This window comes from Antechinus flavipes, chromosome 6 (assembly GCF_016432865.1).
Source record: "Antechinus flavipes isolate AdamAnt ecotype Samford, QLD, Australia chromosome 6, AdamAnt_v2, whole genome shotgun sequence".
NCBI lineage: Eukaryota > Metazoa > Chordata > Mammalia > Dasyuromorphia > Dasyuridae > Antechinus > Antechinus flavipes.
In genome coordinates, this window is record NC_067403.1 from 18,935,751 (window position 1) to 18,953,902 (window position 18,152).

Genomic DNA, 18,152 nt, shown 5'->3' on the forward strand with positions numbered 1-18,152 from the left:
AAAAAAACAAGCAGCTAATTTCCAGAACTTTTTTTAAGGCAATCTCATACACTGAATTATGTGAGGATTTGTATAAGGCTTCCTACAGTGTATCTCAATACCTAGCATAAGATTGTTCTGGGGGATATTCTAGATCACATGAATAAACAATGTAAATGAACAACCACAAGTTCAAATGTGATGATATATTTTATTCATGGGGGAGGGGGATTTTCCTAAGTGATGAGTATAGTTTATTTTTTTTTTCGGACCTTTTTTTTTTCCTAAGTAGCAGGAGCAAAGAAACATAAAAATGCATCATTTCATCTGAAATATGATCTATAAAAACAATCACTTTTATAAGCCATATTACAAAGTTAATTTTAAAGAATCTATCCTGCATTTTAAAGTAACATTTTCCTAGAATGAAGCTTTGATGGAGGAGGACTGGTTCACCGGAATATTTTTTTTAAAGGAATATCAACATCAAGTTAAAGACCACCTATATTCTGATTACCTAGGGCAAAAATGAGGCAATTGTGAAGATATTTATAGGAAAGAGCTGCTATCACAGATTAGGGAAGATTCCCTCACCATATCCTTGACACTTTAGTCTCTCTGTTTCTTTCTCACACACAAACACATACATACACATGTGAGCACATGCACACACAATTCAGACTGTGGAACCTAACATCTGTCATTATTCAAATTTGTTTTGTTAAAACCACACACACACACACACACACACACACACACACACACACACACCCTCCCCAGACTGAATTAAACAGATTGGCTATTTGCCAACTTTAACTTCTTGTTCCCTCTTGAGCTATGTAGACAGAGAGGGAAAATAGTAGATTCTGTGTCCTTTTATTTTTAAGCAATTGGTAAAGAAGCTCACAGATTCTCTGATTTTATCTCTATGGCTACCCAGTTAAGGGTAACATGATTAACCTGTTTGTTTCTTCAGACTTTCCAGTCAATCGATTCTGGATCATGAAAGGATCCCATGGGGTAATAAAATCCTCCAAATGGATCACAATTAAGCAATGATCATTTATTAAGTACCCACTGTGTGTCAGATTAAAGAGAATAGCCCAATTTTCTTCATTCAATTGTATTTGAAAGGCCTTATACTTCACTAAGTACTAGAGAGAGAGAGAGAGAGAGAGAGAGAGACAGAGACAGAGACAGAGACAGAGACAGAGACAAAGAGAGACAGAGACATAAATATTATGTAATAAGTTTTATTTTTGCAAAAAAAAGTTAATACTGAGATAGTATATAAATTGAATTTTGCAAATTAAAAAGAAAAATTTTTGATGTGCAGGAAGTAGTTTAAAAAGAATATGGGCTTTGGGTGTTAATGGTGGGGCGTAGTGCCTCTTCCTGATGGGTCCTAGGAAGGAGTTTTACCTTCAGAGAGACAGAGAGAGAAATAGAGAAAGAGAGACGCAGAGAGAGAGAGAGAGAGAGAGAGAGAGAGAGAGAGAGAGAGAGAGAGAGAGAGAGAGAGAGAGAGAAACAACGAGGAGGAGGAAGAGGAGGAAGGGAGGGAGAGAGGAAAGGAGGAGAGAGACAGAGAAGGAGACAGAAAGACACAGAGGGTCAGAGAGACAGAGACAGCAAGACAGAGACACACAGAAAATCAGAGAGAAACATAAAGCAACAGAGAGAGACACACAGAGACAGAGAGACAAAGAGAGAGAGAGACAGAGAGAAAGAAACTCAGAAAGTACTGTTAGGATCAGTACTGTCACTGTCATTGTTATGAGAGCAAAGTTGAATGCAGGGTTAGTTTAGATGGCATCCAACTATTTCACATGAATACCATTATTATCCCTCACATCCATCCAGGAATATGTGAAAATATTCCTGAATTTCCCAAGTAATCACTCAAGCATTAAAGAGAAAGAAAAACTTTGGCTAGAAAAAATAGTTCTCAAATTAACTGTAAAAAATATTAAAATGTTTTAAAAAGACTATTTCAATGGGCTCATATGGTTCATTTTATAAGTGCTTTAAAAAAGACTTGTGCATAAAATTCATTTAAAAGCAGTGTTTACTTGTCAGTCTGGGGGTAGCAGCATATGCTGAGTGTATATAATTACATATTTCTTCCTTCATTTAAGATATTTATATAAAACACATTGATGCCTAGACATGTGGAATTTTGTTTATTTCCGAAAGTGCTAAGTAGAGGCACATTTAAATGTAAATATCTCTATGGCGTGTAGTGTGCGGAAATCACTAATTTCCCTACTAGACATTTAAAAATTAGCATGTATAATTGCATATTCCTTCATGCAAATAAACACTTCTCTGCCCTCCTGGCAAAGGTATCTGCGTATTTGTCTCTTCACTTGCAGCCTGTATGCAAACTTTCTTTGGATTTCCATGCATACATATTTATCATGTTTATGATCCCTTGGTTTTACATACCATGCATTGTATACATCCTACTCTCCACATGACAAGAGCACTCAACGCTTATCTAGCCAGACAACCATCCATTGTCATTTGTCCAAGTTAGCTGATTATTTTGAATAACCTCCCTGCGGAGAGAGTGTTTTCCAGAAGGATGGCCGTACATCAGAGAGGTACATGCTCAGAAATGTATCGCTGCCATAGAAGAAGCATCTCAAATGGTTTTATCAGATATTCACGAAGCATTTAAAAATATTTAAAACAGACAACTGAAACTGGTAGGATGGGCTAAGCGGCGTTTAGCAAGGTGATCTCTCCGTCAGAGCCGAAGATGACATAAAACGGAAAACATTTCTGTTCTATATCAAAAAGTCTACACACGCATACAGAATGGCCCACTCTATGGAGTTTTCTTTGTCACGGAGTGCACCAAATGTTAAAGGCTTGATGGTTTCGTACTGTGTATTAAAAATCTAAGATTGACCTATTAGAAAAGCAGACAGTTTTAAGTGGAATCCCCCTTCTTATATGAGAGGAAGTTTTTTTTCTCCATATCATGAAGTAAATGAAAATAAAGTATTTAAATCTACTGCTTATGATAAAGACCAAATCTCATTCTAATAAATCTGAAATACAGCTTGTCATGTTCCTTTCACTCTGTAGAAATGCTACCACAAGGCTTAGCCAGTTAAGTCTAATATGTTGACATTTATTTTTGTGGCAATAAATGTTAGGATTATATTTTTGCATTAAATTCTGGCATTTTTAAAGATCACGATGACAAGTAATTTATTCCTCAAATCACTCTGGTTTGTTTTTACTTTTTGAATATGGATTTGGCAATGTGTCTCCAAAGCACAGTACAAAGCATATTTCATATGTTTTGCCACCTATTAGTTTGATTTAAATCCACTTTTTCTGTCAGGATTTATACAAACTTTCCTTGATGTTATTTGCTCTGAATTATTGCCCAGAAATAATCACACCGAATCCAATTTCACACAGGCTGTGTGGCCTACCACGTCTGTCACTGTACAACTTTAAAATCTTCCATGTCTTGTTTCAGCAAAGGTGATTCTTCCAATTTTATTTTTCCTCTCGGAAGTGCAACGTGGGTATTTTCAAATTTCTATTTTACATATTTTCATATCCTCTTCCCTCACTTGAAGGTCTTATAAATGAGATCTCAACTTGCATAATATCTCTGAGGTTTCTCAAAGTGACAGAGAGGTGAACTTGCAATCTCAAAAATTATGTCAGAAAGATATATCTCTGGAAGATCTTCTTAGCCCAAATAGGTTTCTCATAAGGTCCCGTGATGAATTGTTTGCCTGTGGCCTGGACCAATATAGTTAAGTTCAGATATGATCATCTTCACATTGGCAGTATCACAATAAGCATGAATAAGCCAGGTATCAAAAGTTCCTCAAGGATACTACCTACTAATTATGTAGACTTATAATTCACATTGCTCTGGGGAATATCTGTATCAATGAAATGCCTGGTATTTCAATGGTTATATATTATATTATAGAAAGTAATTTTTCTATGAATGAGAAGGAGAAAATGTAGACCCAAGAAAAAAAGAACTATGAGTTTGGAAATTTAAATGAAAATATTCAGAATTTTGGTTTGGTCTTTGTGGGGGGGAAAAAAAACTGATTACATTTTCAAAGGGGTTGAGTTCAAATTTTTCTGCTGAAGTTGTCCACCAATGAGAGCTCTTTTACCTCTATGAGCCTTAGTTTAATCATTTGTAAAATGGGGCAACTATCTGGCCTCTTAGGCCTCCTTCAATCCTTTCCAGCTCAATGATGTTACCATCTTAATGTCAAAGTTGATTTACCCTCTGGTACTTTAAGGATCTAAATATATACTTCTTCCATTTTCTCTTTCCCTCTGAATAATAACTATAAATATAAAAATACACACAAAACTTGCTCATTTAAAATAATCCATTGGCAAACAATTGTGGAAAGCGGAGGTGTATCTTTCAGGTCTTCTGTGAAAATGAAGCATCAGACTCTGTGTCTCTTCTGTATGCAAAGTGAAACAAGAATATACTCAACCTGAGTAGCTCAGGCACTGTGTGTGTGTGTGTGTGTGTGTGTGTGTGTGTGTGTGTGTGTGTGTTTTGGGGGACATCCCTACTGAGATGCACATTGCTAAACTGTGCCCTTTGCAAAATGGGGATGGGTTCTGCCTTAGGGCAAGTCTGTTCTACTCTGTTTCTATATAATTGGGATAATGACCACGTGCTATACATAGAGTAGAGAAAATTAAGTGAACTGGCATAGTTGTCTTGTATAAGGTGCAAGTCACTGAGCTCTTTTCATCAGCTTTAAAATGGGGATAATAGTCCTTCATCTGCCAAAATCTCTGGGCTGCCATAGTAAAGATACTTTATAAACAAGAAGCTATCATAAATAGGGAGGTGTTATTATTATTATTTATTATTCTACACTATTATTTATAACAGTAGGTATCTTAAGAATTAATTTATGCAAATTTATCATATTTTCTTCAAGGCAGGTTCACATTATAGTTAAAAGAATCTGAGAAATAAAAAGATGCCTTAAATTCCCAGTTCAAATGTTTCCTATAATTACATGAGCAAAATTCAATTCAATTCAATAAATATGTATTAAGCATTTATGATGTGGGAGTTGTCCTAATTGCAGAGAGGTTTACCAAAGTGAATAATATTCCTTTCTATCTTTAAAGGCTAAAAGTTTAGTATAGAACGGAAAAAAAAAGAATAAAGCATCGAATGATACATTTGAAACTGGGCAGGATTTTAAGAAGACTGAGTCTAACCTCCCTCATTTTATAAATATGGAATGTCAATTCAAAGAGTTTAAATGACTTGATCAGGTTCACACTACTAGTAAGTCTCAGAGTTGGGGTTTGAACCCTGGACTTCAGTAATCCAAGATCACTGGACTGTCATGATGTCTGTTCAGTTGACACAAGAACCGAAAGGGCAAACTATAAACAGTCAATGGATCGATCAATATGTAGTAAATGTTCACTGTGTGAAGATCTCTTTGCTAAGTGTTGGGAATACAAAGAATAGCAAAAAAAAAAAAAAAAAAAAAAAAAAAACACTGTTTCTGCTCTCAGAGACCTCACATTCCAATAGGATAGACAGCCAAGTATAGACAAGATTAGATTAGATGAATATGAGAGAGATAGCTAGAGACAGAGAGAGAGAGAGAGAGAGAGAGAGAGAGAGAGAGAGAGAGAGAAAGGAAGAGAGAGAGAATTAGAAATATAGCTACATATATATGTATATTTCTATTATCTATTTATCTATCTGTTATCTATCTGTCTATCTATCTTTCTATCTATCTATCTCCAGGTAAATGGAAAATAATCTTGGAAATCAGGAATCAATAATTGGAGAGAGGGAAGATAGAAGAGTTAGAGATAAAATTTAAGGTAAGTATAAGAGGAAGTCAGGGGATTAAGAGATGAGGAAGGAGAGCATCCCTTAGAAATGCATAGAGTTGGGAAATGAATGTCCAGTATCAGACATAATATAGGCTAAGAGTTCGGTGTATAAGGAGATTATTTCCTATTCTGGAGTTTGTGTTAAAGATCAGTAAACAAATGAGGTCTCATTGTCTTTCCCAAAGGAGAGTCTGTGTGATGGTGCTGAAGTATTAGTTTAGAAATGACAGGAGGGAGTAGGTAGTGAGTGAAAGCTCAGGGGAATGACATGAGTTGTCCACAAAGAACCAAGTGACAGAGACATGATTTGTTCTTTCATGCTCTGACTACTTGTTGAGCATTCTTCCATCATGCTCCCTATTCTGAATCCTCTCACACTTCCTAGCCCTCAGATAAATGTTAAAATGGGAGAAAGAATAGCCTTGACTGCAGAGTATTGCCAAGAAAGGTTTCATTACAGCAAAGTCAGATTTTAGTGGCAGCCAGATGAAAAGTGATATTTTGGGAAAGTCTCTTATTCTGGAAGGCTGTTTACTTTCAATGGAAGATTCATTTGACAATGTGAAATAGAAGAGATTGATTAAGGATTCCTGGAAAAATAAAAGTTAATGCAGTTACTTGGATAATTCCAAAAAAAAAAAAAAAAAGAATAAACATCTAGATTATTGAAATTGAGTCAACACTAGCAAAGTGAAGGGGAAATTGAAGAAAATAGTAATATAATTTGAGGCTTCTTTCCACCCCTATCACCAAATGCTTTCAATTGAGCTCTCAGGTAATTTAGAGTATTTCTCGATTTACCCAATTGTCTCAGTTCAGTCCTTCACTTTGACATTACAAATAAAAGTCCAAAAGAAAAGTGGCATTTTGTCCCCATCAACTTTGATTGAAATCACACTCTAACTTATTTCATCTAAAAGAAGCCCAAGTGACCTGGAGCAAATTATTGAAATGTTCTTAGTCTCAGCTTCCCCAACCCTGCAAACTGGGGAATAGCTGTGACTTTTCTCCTTCACAAGAAAGTTGGAAAATTGAACAGGATGATGATTGTAAGTACCCTGGGATTTCCAGAGAAAGATATGTTATAAATATTCACTTGGGTTGTATTATAATTTTTCTTGGATCATGGGAAGTTCTATATAAATGCTAAGTATTATAATTATATAGAAGTCTTTAAAAATGAAATTTAGAAGCACCATTATAAGGTAAGAATTAAAACAAAGGTATCTCTGTAAAATGTCTTGAAAATTATATCTTGGTCTTTTTTCTCCCTTTCAAAAGCGAGCAAGGCTGTTTGCTACACTGAGGTGTCTGAATGTCACTGCCTGAATTACAGAATTCTGGGGTAACATTTTAAAGGCAAAAAAATTATCCTTATTTAAACCCATCAGTTAACAATCTTTACCGTTGCCAAGAAATGAGTAATCATCTGCATCAACAATCATTAGACACTTACAATATACCCTTTCTACTTTCACCTCATTACTTCTGGCATCCACACTTTGTCTTTCTTCACTGCATCTCATGATCACTTTAACTTTGTGTTAAAAATCAAAATAAATAGAGCTAGCCACAATCCCAAAAAAGGCACAATCGCATGATGGTCCCCACATAAACACTGCTTTCCTCCATGAAGTCCCACTTAATTATTACATATAAAAGTGCTCTATTTCTTCCCTAACTCCTTTAACATTTATTGTCTACTCACAGGCAAAATTGTTTTCCTGTTTATTTGAGTCTGTGATCTAAAAAATATGAATATTCATCAATGGTCCAGTTGCAAATAGCTGGTCCTTTTCTTCCTGTATGAGCGGGATCTCTCCATAAATCCTCTCTAAAGGTTGTAGTGTGCCTGATAACATTTACCATATGCCAGTGATTCACATGAGGCGCCCCTCTGTAAACTTACATCCTAACCAGTCAACCTCCTTCCTAGGCAAATGTTCCTTAAGAATGTTTGGTCTAGCTGTTGACACAAATTATAAAGAGATGGATTTCCAGGAATTATCCGTTTCATTACTTTATAGGCCCACTTAATAAACAAATAGATTTTAAAGTTTCCAACATTAGCTCTCTTCTACTTCAATTCCCTTATTTTATGGATCCACAAACTGAGGTAAGATAAGGTAAATGGATTAGCCAAAGTCCTACAGGTAGCAGGTAGCCCAGTGAGGATCTGAACACAAGTCGACATCTAGTGATATTTTCCATTCTCCCTTACTAGATTATACTAGGAGTGAAAAGCCCTCGGCTCTAAATCTGTGATCCTGTGAACAAACAGATGCCCGGATGAACGCATGGGGCTCGAACAGCAAAGCACGGGCGTTTGCTGGAACCGATACTTTGCGGTAAACATGGGATCTCAATTTCATGTGAAAAGCACTTGCTCCAAATATTGCATTATTAGGCCCTCCCTCGGTGCATGGCAATGTGATATCAACTCTGCTTTTTTTCCTTTGGTACGAAGTGGTAAAGTCTATTTCTTAGTGTCAATTCCCTTTCCCCAAAGGGCACAACTACCGGCTAATCAAATGTGTCTGGTGCTTTTCACACACATCTGTGAAGCACAAATTTAATTAGATGATCAGAAACAGCTCACCTTTGCAGGACCCTGCCTTCGCTGCAAGAACACCTGAGAGAATACCTCAGTCACAGGTCCAACCGAGAGCTCTGCTGCAGGAGCTCTGCAGTTACAACGAACAGCAGGGCTGGGAGTCTTCAATGGGAAATCCTGGGAGGGACCTCACAGTAATTGCTATTGACGCCCGTGGAATTAAAAAGCCCTCTCCAGCATATGTTTATGCTTTCTCCTTCCCTCTACGCGGAAGAATCACATTAGCGGTACTAGCACCATCATGGAGCCAGTGAATGGCCTCTGAAGAAGAAGCTAATGGAGTTGATGATCAGGAAAATATACTTCTCTTTCATCCACTTCTTTCAGGACATGACATTTTCCGTCTTTCTTACTAATTAGAGAGAGGTGAATCCCCAAGGTTTAATGATTAGATTAGATTGGATAAAGTTTCTATCACCATCAACCTGATACATAGTAGGAAACTTATCAAAGCTATTTGAGTCTTTTATATATGTTTGGATTCCCGCTGATCTTAAATCCTTCCACCCCGGCTCATTCTTTTCTGTGAATTCCCAGCATATTTATTCATTCCCACTAGGTGGTTCCAATTTCTGACAAGCCAAAGTTTCCTTCAAAGCAAAAGGGAGTATAACACAACTGCTTGAAACAGATAATGGAAGAGCGCACCCTGATTCACTTGCTATGCACATCCTGAGTTACTGGATCCAAACTATGCCTCTGGCATTTTGAATTCACTTTGCTCTTGACTTTTCATCCCCTCTATGTGTGACCTCCCCTTGAAACATACTGGCCTGCTTTTAACAACAGGACATTGCCTTTCTGAGAGTATCTCTGACTAGGTCTTCATCAGGATTCCTATTATGAAACTATTTAGTGTTGTGGTCTCTTTTGTCTGTACCCCCAAATTTGTCAGTCTGCCTCCTTTGTTAAATATTCTACCACCATTCCCAGATAAGAATGACTTTAAAGTTTCAAATATCAGTAAGTTCACTTTCCTCTAGATCAGGAAAGTAATGTCCATTATTCATTCTTTGTTCTCTCTCTCTCTCTCTCTCTCTCTCTCTCTCTCTCTCTCTCTCCCTCCCTCTCTCTCTCTTTCTCTCTTTCTCTCTCTCTCTTTGTGTGTATGAGTGCCTGTGTATGTGGTGGAGGGGAAAATAGACACAAAGAGAGAAAGCGAGAGGAGATAAGGAGAGAGATAATGGCAGAAGAGGATGACAGAAGGGAAAAAAGAGAGAGACGTGGAGAAAGGCACACACACAGAGAGACATAGATAAAGACAGAGACATAGGGAAAGACAGAGATGGAGAAAAAGAGATAGTGTATTTTTGTGTCAGGCACCATGGTAATCTCTGAAAATACAAATATAAATAAGAAAGACAGCCCTGCTCTCAAGGGGCATTTATTCTAATATATGCAAAACAATTTAAGAAAAGGAACTGGAAGGCAGCAGTGGAGGTCATATGAATAGAGCAAAGATGGTATGGAAATGTCCAAGTAGCTCTTATAAGATAAGACAAGACAAAACAAAACAAAAAAAATCTTCATTGACTTGGTGGGATGCTCAAAATTTCTGGGTGATTGGTCTTTTTCTTGTTTTGTATCTCTTCTAAGACCTGGGCAATTGAGGCATCCTATGCCAAGAAATTCTTATTTACTTTATGAAAACATCCTGACTGGATGAAGAGGGAGCTCCTGCAGTACCACGACCCTCTCTTCAGTGCCCATAGTTATGACTCTTTAGGCAAATACACATTTATCATATTTAAGAATAAAATGTATCCACAGAGATAGCATAAACTGTAAAACCTGGCAACATGGGTTATTTTACTAGGTTATTTTATCAACCCCATTGTAGTTCATAGGTAGTGGTGAGAGCAATCAGACAAATGTGGAAAATTCCAAGAACATAGCTCTTCCCAATAGGGATGGATGACTTGTCAAATATAGCAAGTATTCTTAAGTCCAAGGCTCTGTAGTTTATTTAAAGTCTGAGGAAAGAGGGCAGCTAGGTGGCACAGTGGATAGAATACCAGCTCTGAAGTCAGGAGTTCAAATCTGATTTCAGACACTCAATATTTCCTAGCTGTGCGACCTTGAGCAAGCCACTTAGTCCCAATTGCCTCAGGAAAAAAAAAAAGCTCAAAGAAGCAGTTTTCTCAAAAAAGTGGAATGAAACACATATATGTGTGTGTGTGTGTATTATATCTGATATATATAAAATATGTTATGAATTCATGCACAAATATGCATGAGCATAAATATACAAGAATACATATATGTACAAGTGTATTGTACATATATACACACATATGTATTTGTCTTTCTATGAGTAGTGCTGGTTAAACTAAAAATTGGATATAACTTTTGGTCATTAAACTCCAAGATAAAAAAATAAAACCAGTGTTACCTTTCTCTCATTTCTGCACTAGCCTGATTATAGAAAGTAAAGGGGATTTCCCACTATCCTTGTTTTCATTATTTTGCTCCTTAAAGAATCAATGGACAATGTGCCCACTCTTCTTGTCATTTAAGGTTCTATCCTCAATTTGTGGGATCATATTCTTACCTTGAAATCTTCTAGAAACTTTCCCTCTGAGAATTCTTTAAACTCAGTGTCTAATCTAGGGTCCCCAGAATGAGATTAGTTTTCAAACATCACCAATTCTCTTACCATCTATATCCTCCTGTCTAGCAGCTTGGAAGAATATTTATTCTGCATTGCTCATCTATTTGCCATTCAGTACCTAATTCTCAAAATTAAAAAAAAAGTTTATTAAATGCCATAGCAATTTATATTATAACTAAATGTAACTACAAATTTTCAAAAAAAATTGTGATGAGAGAGACATAAACACCTTAATCAAAAAAAAATGTTTTCACATGCTATAGAGCAAGTTAGTTATTTATAAAGGATTTTCTTAAAATCACCTTTGCAAGGGTTCATTCTGACATACCAGCCACACCCACTGGCTTTTTATTTGGTACAAAGTTTTCTGTGTAAAGGCATAATTATTCCAAAAGCACCTAGCATCATAAAATATTTATAAAATTAGAGATGTAAGAAAATCTCTGGTGAAAATGGCATCATGAATGTATCCATGCCTTGTAGCCCAGAGGCAAGCTTTCAAGGTGTACAAACCAGCCCCTGGAGGAGCTGAGGAAATGAAGACAAAGTCAATTATGCTAAGAGAGAGCCTTTATTTTCAAGCAGAAGAAATACGTGAGCAATGGTATTATCAGTCAGAGCCATAATGAATGTATTTTTCCATTTCAATTTTAAAATAGTGGGGATGACTGAAGATTAACCACTACACTTCACCCACTAGAGAGGTAGCTAAGAGCACTAGTCAGTCTGGCTTGAGAAGAGGGATATGTCTTCATTATCCACTCAAGGAGGACAGCTCTAGGCTTTATTGCTAAGTTTGTGGTGCATGTCTTCAGTGTGAATTGCACTAACTCAACAAAGTGCGTTTCGTTCAAGCCGTACAAAAACTCATGGAGCCCAAAGCAGCGTTGTGTGTGAGTTTTAGCTCCGAAACAATAAGTTGAGAATTCCGTACCAGGTGTAACAATGACAAATGACTCCATCAAAGATTCTCACTAGGGCCTCTTACCAAATGACAAAGCACCAAGAGAGCCTTTCACAGATGTGGAAATTATGAAGGGATGGAGCAGGTGCTTAAATCCTATTTACTAAAAATAGGAACAATGATCAGGGTACAAAGGAAACCTACATTTCATCTGTCAGGCTCGCCGTGGGTATTGGGTATATTTCACAATGGCTCAACATTAAGTAGAAAGCATGTACAATGCTTTGGTCCACAGCAGTATAAATCTATTTTGCCTTTTAAAAGAAATCCAATCAATAAAAAAGGTAGTGTGTATTACAAGAACCCATTTTTTTTTGTTTGTAAAGCCAAGAATTATACTGTATAACAGTCGAAAATAAGGTAAATTGAGCCACAAAGTTCTGAGCACAATCAATTTAATGGTAAAGTGAGAATTTTTCAATAATTAGGATCTCGGCTTCCCCATGAAGCAGAGAACACAAATAATAAAGAATGTTTTCTTTGTAGTTTCTGGAAGTACGGAACAAAGAACTGAAAAAGATAGGTGAGAACGTGGCATTACTAAGGCATGGAGAAAAATATGATTGGTTGGAAATTTGATAATGGGGGGTAGCAACAATCCTTCCTTCTTTCCCCAAGAATAAGGAGTGTTCATTATTTTTAAGCAGACATTTGGACAGTAAACTGGATATCTTTGAAGGATAGCTTGGTGGTACAAACATTAGACCCCACACTGGCATTTATAGGCAACCCCCAAGGTCAACTGAATTCCTTGAGGCAAGAATAGATCTGTGATTAGCACAACTGGAATTGGAAACTTAACCCACTGTAGGCCAGCTGAATTCATATCTAAGTTTAGATATAAAGATTCATGAGCTAAGCAACTACAAGACAAAAGCAGTTACAGTACAAAATCAATTAATTGTAAAAACCGTGAATAAAATACATACATACATATATATATATATATATATATATATATGCAGAATCAGTCTTGATGATTTCAGCCAATATCAAGTTAAGTCTGTCAATATTACTGGAAAGGCTAAAAAGAAAGGTAGATTCAAAGAAGTAAACAAAGGAAAAAGGAGGGGAAAATGAAACAGAAAAGAAGAAAAGAATGGACAAAAAATTCTGCCCCTTCTATCTTTGAATAGATTAAAGAGCATGGCCTCTGCATAAGAATATTATAGTGGATCTTGTGCTAATTTGGGGGGAAATAAGGCTGAGAAAATTGATTAGATTTAAGGGGGAAAGACTTTTTTTTCTTTGAACAGAGAAAGAAGGAGAGCAGAGGATTTCCAGTGCAAAGAGAATAAGCATAGAGCATAGAAACAAAGCCAATTAAAATCTCAGATTAATGTCAAGATTGAGAAAAGTAAAGAACAACTAGAGGAGTAGTGTCTTTAATGAGTTAATTTAATTGGAAGATAAGGCTCCATTTTCATGTTCCAACAATTTTTTGTTGGTCCCATATTAATTTGTTGGGATAAAGGTAAAAATGTTATATTAAACAAGTATGTAAAGGACATTACCTAAGAAGGACATGGCACATACAAGAGGCAAAATGATGTGTTAGGATAAAATAATGGGTAAATTTAATAATAAAAAGTTATATTTAGGTTCAAAATTGTGTGTGTGACTCAGATGCTTGTGTGAAAATGGTTCCACATTATTTTTTCATAGGACAGACATAGAAAAACTTGAGATTATACAGAGAAGAGTGAAGAGAATGATTAAAATTTGAATATTTGCTTTTCTAAGGACTAGTTGAAGAGTCTGAGAATATTTAGCCTACTTAAAATTACTCTTGACATATGTAATATAAGTAGGAGAGAGTAGTGTTTATTGTAACTTGTCGAGTATTTAAGGGGCTTTCACAGAGAGAAGATATTAGACTTGTTCTGTTTGGTCCCAGAGAACTTGAAGAGATCGGAAGAAATTATAGATGGGACAGATTTAGGCTTATGTAAAAAAGAGAATTAATAACAATTAAAATTACTCTGAAATAGAATGCACTACCATCACAGGCAGCATCAATGATAGATTTCAAGGAGAGTTTATTTGAATTCTTAGTATCAATGCTTTAGGGAAGTTTGTTCCTATGGTATGGGTTTTACCATATAATCCCACTCAGAGAGTCTCTGATTATGTGAATGCCCAAGAGAAGTACAATAGAATGGAATGATGTATCTGGGTTTTTGGATCTATGAAGTTGAGGACTAAGAGTCTTTTTAAACATCGGTGTACTGTTGAATTTAAAATTATTTTATATAAATACTATATAAGTAAAAGTGGATTTTAATCTTGCCACTCCAGCTAACCCTGTTTATAGCTGCATCCTCCAATTAGCCTGAATTCATTACTATTTTACAAAGAATGATAACTGTACAGTGATAATAGCCTTTATAAACCTCAATGGGATTTCTGGGGGATACTTTCTTTAGTGACAGATTGAGGAGATAACCAAAGTGTTACTTGGTTTCATACATGTTGAATTTTAATTAAGACAAAGGGGTACAAATATCATGTAGGGAAGCCACTGAAGAATGATTAAAACTTAGAAGTTTTCATTAGAAATATAAATTTAGGTGGTCATCTACATAGGAGTGAAAGGAGATGCCTTGAAATTTAGTGAGATTGTAAAGAGAAAATCTAGATACATTTGAGAAAAGACAATTGATCATAAAGCTTTAGAAAACATCTATATTAGTCAGTAAAGAATATAAAGATCTGTTAAAAAGGTAGGAAGAAGAGAAAAATAATGTGGTATGTCTGAGGACAAGGAAAGAGTGAGTATCAAATACAGTAAGTTATGAGTGATAAACAGCATAAATTGTTGCAAAAAGCCAAGAAAAATGATATGAAAATACATTTGTTTTTATGATTTGGGCTTCATTGATGAATTTTGTGACAGCAATTTCAGTAAACTAGTGTATGTAAGATTCTGTGTAACATTAAGGGGACCATAGAGAGGGAGAAGTGATGGCAAAATTTATGGACAACTTTTTTCTTCTTTTTCAGATAAATTTATCACTGTCTTTTTTTTAATATATTAAATATATTTGTCACTCAGAATCATATCTGACCCCAGAGAATCGAGAATTAAATCCACCCCCAAAAAACAAAGTGATCAACTAACCAGCATTATTGAAATCTGAAATTAAATCTAATGTTTCACATTCATGTTTCCACTTCTTTAAATGGGACAGAGAGGATGCCTTCTCATTTGTATTATCTCTTCTGTAAGTTAACCATGATCGTTGCAATTTCCCTGCAATTATTTCTGATTATTTTGTTGTTCGTTCCATTTGCATTGTAATCATTCTGGATGTCTTTCTTTCCCCCCATTCTTCATGCTTCACTTAGAATCAGTTCATATAAGGTTTCCAGTGTTTCCCTGTTTTTCCCATAGGTTCATAGATTTGGAGCTGGAAGCGACTTTTTAGGTGATCTGATCCATCTCCTCACTTTACAGATTAGTAAATTTATAGTCAGGTTTGATGATTTGGTCAAGGTAACAAATGAAGCCAAATCTAGGTTCCCCTTCTTCCAAATCCAGGTCTCTTTTCCATTGTGTCCCGCTGCTTTTACTTCCTCATGTTCATCTCTTATTTTTTCTTATATCAATGTTGTAGATAATGTTTTCTAGAAATTTAGTTCAGAGGAAAGACTAGGAGGTGAGAAAAAAATCTGTTCTGTCTTTGCAGTGATCAAGATCTATTTTTTCTACCTCTGTGATATCTCTTTCATCACTCCCTTCCTTTACATCCATAAAATGTAAATCATTTGGGGGCAATTATTCTTTTTCACACTGTATTTGTTGTACTTGATACTATGCCTTCCATAAAGCAGAAATTTAATCCATGTTAAATGAAATGAATTCACATCTCTATTCTGATAATATTCTCCTAACCTATTTTCATTTTTCCAAATCTTTCCCTTGTCCTGGCTAACCTTTGTGTCATTGACAAAGTAATTTTCCAAATGCACTTTTCTCATTAGTACTTAACTGAGAAACCTTCACTTCTCTACTATTGCTCACTAAATAAAGTATAAATTTATTATCTTGTTATTTCAGGCCCTCTATAATTCAAATCCAACCTACATATCTCCCTGCCATTTCTCAAGCCATCCTTCATTGCTAAAATATATTCCTCCTCCTTAACTCCAAACTCTTCTTATACAAATCCCTCTTTTCCTTCAAGGGTCAAACTGGGAGCACCACCTCCACAAATACTCCCAAGCCTGGCCTTATTCTTAACAGAAAATGATTAAATCCTTTTTTTTCAGCACCTCACATTTGTACTCCCCACATTCTTGCTCATCATTTGTGTTCATCTCAACTCTACCTCCTCCTTCTCCCCCATATATATAAACACATACAATAGCTTTGTTTGTTATATCTCTGAAGACTGAGATTATTTCTTATCTATTTCTGCATCCATAGTATCTAGCACAATGTTTTCCTCATAGTGCGATCTTAAATGTTTGTTGAATTTAATTCAATTTAATTTAAAGCATAAAACAAAAACCAACATTGTCTCTGTCCATCTTCGGTATTTGACTATTTGCCAATAGAATTGTTTATTCCCTATTGGTTTCCAATAGCACCACCACATATTGATGTCTGATTTCTATGTTACTAAAGAGAGTCAATTTACTTACTTATGTGACTGAAATAATTGAATGGAGTATTCAATTGAGTTCTCCCCTTCTCTGGAACTACCCGTGGCTTCCTTTGCCTTAAGCATGACAGATCTGGGTCTATGATTTTATCCAAGATAACTTCTTTCTAAATGGAAATTTCCTTTTTTCTCTTTCTTTCTCAATCTCTGGTGATAGGAACATTCCCCTCCAAGGGAGCCACAATGAGCTTTTTTCCCCAAAAGGCACTTGAACATTTGCACTGCCAACACACTGATAGTTTTTTTGGGGGAGAGGAATAGCCTAAAACATTTTTTTTTGGTAAATAGATCTACCTTTACATGTCTCAGGACAGCATTTGTTCTTAAGGAATAAATTCTCCTTTTAATAATAAATTTCCACAACACAGACTTTGGCTAACAGCAGATCACTTGTTATGGCTTCTTTTCCCCTCTGACTTGAAGCACCCTTAGCTCATCACTATTTTCTAAACTAAACAAACACACAAATAAATCTTCACTTTGACTCTTTTAACCCTTCAAGTTACCATCATCCTTCTTTCTTATTTTCCCTCAAAATTCTATAAAAATAAGGCACAGTGTAACTGTCTCCAAACACCTAATTTTCTTTCTTAATTTCCTATACTTAAGGTTATGTCTATTTCCATGCTGAAAATGTTCTCTTATCCATTATGACTGACCTACTAATTATACTACAAGTGGGTAGATTTAAAGCTTCAAGGATCCTTAAAAGCAATTTAACTAATCCCCCCTTGCCTCATAAAAGGCCACACAGGCCCGGGAAGTGATCTTGAGGCTGGGGCTTTTCTAGATAGTTTCCATTAGAGAAGTAACTGCTAATGCCAGAAATATCAGTCAAATCTAGGGGAATGAAGTTGAGGGCAAAGAGCCTCTCCCTTTGCTCAATGTGAGGGAAAAGAGAGCACTTAGCAATGTTGCTTACACAAAAGACCATCAGGAATAGAAAATGATGAACAAATTCATGTATCCAAGCACATGATAGAAAAAAATACTGGTGAGATAATACAGATGAGAATATGTCAAAAAATACACAAGACTGAATTAGTTCTTCCAGAGGCACTGAGATAGCATCTTAGGTCAAACTAAAAGAGAAAAAGTGAAAACATCCACTCAGAAATCACAAGTCCAGAGACCAGCTTCTGTAAACATCTGCCATATATAGAATTATTTGTATTCTGTCATACTAACATATTTTATGTTTCACTTTATTTGCAGCGCCAGACATAGTTCTTTTGTATGAATGAAGAAAATGAGCCCCAAATAGTTTAACTGGAAGTAATTGAATCAGGTTTTTAACCCAAGTCTTTTGATTCCAAATCCAGCACATATTTTTTTTTTTTTGGCACCATGTTGCTTTCCAGTGTTCTTACCTTTCCTTACTTCTCATCCCTTCAGTATTGCTGTAATCTGAATCCTGATACTTTCTGGATG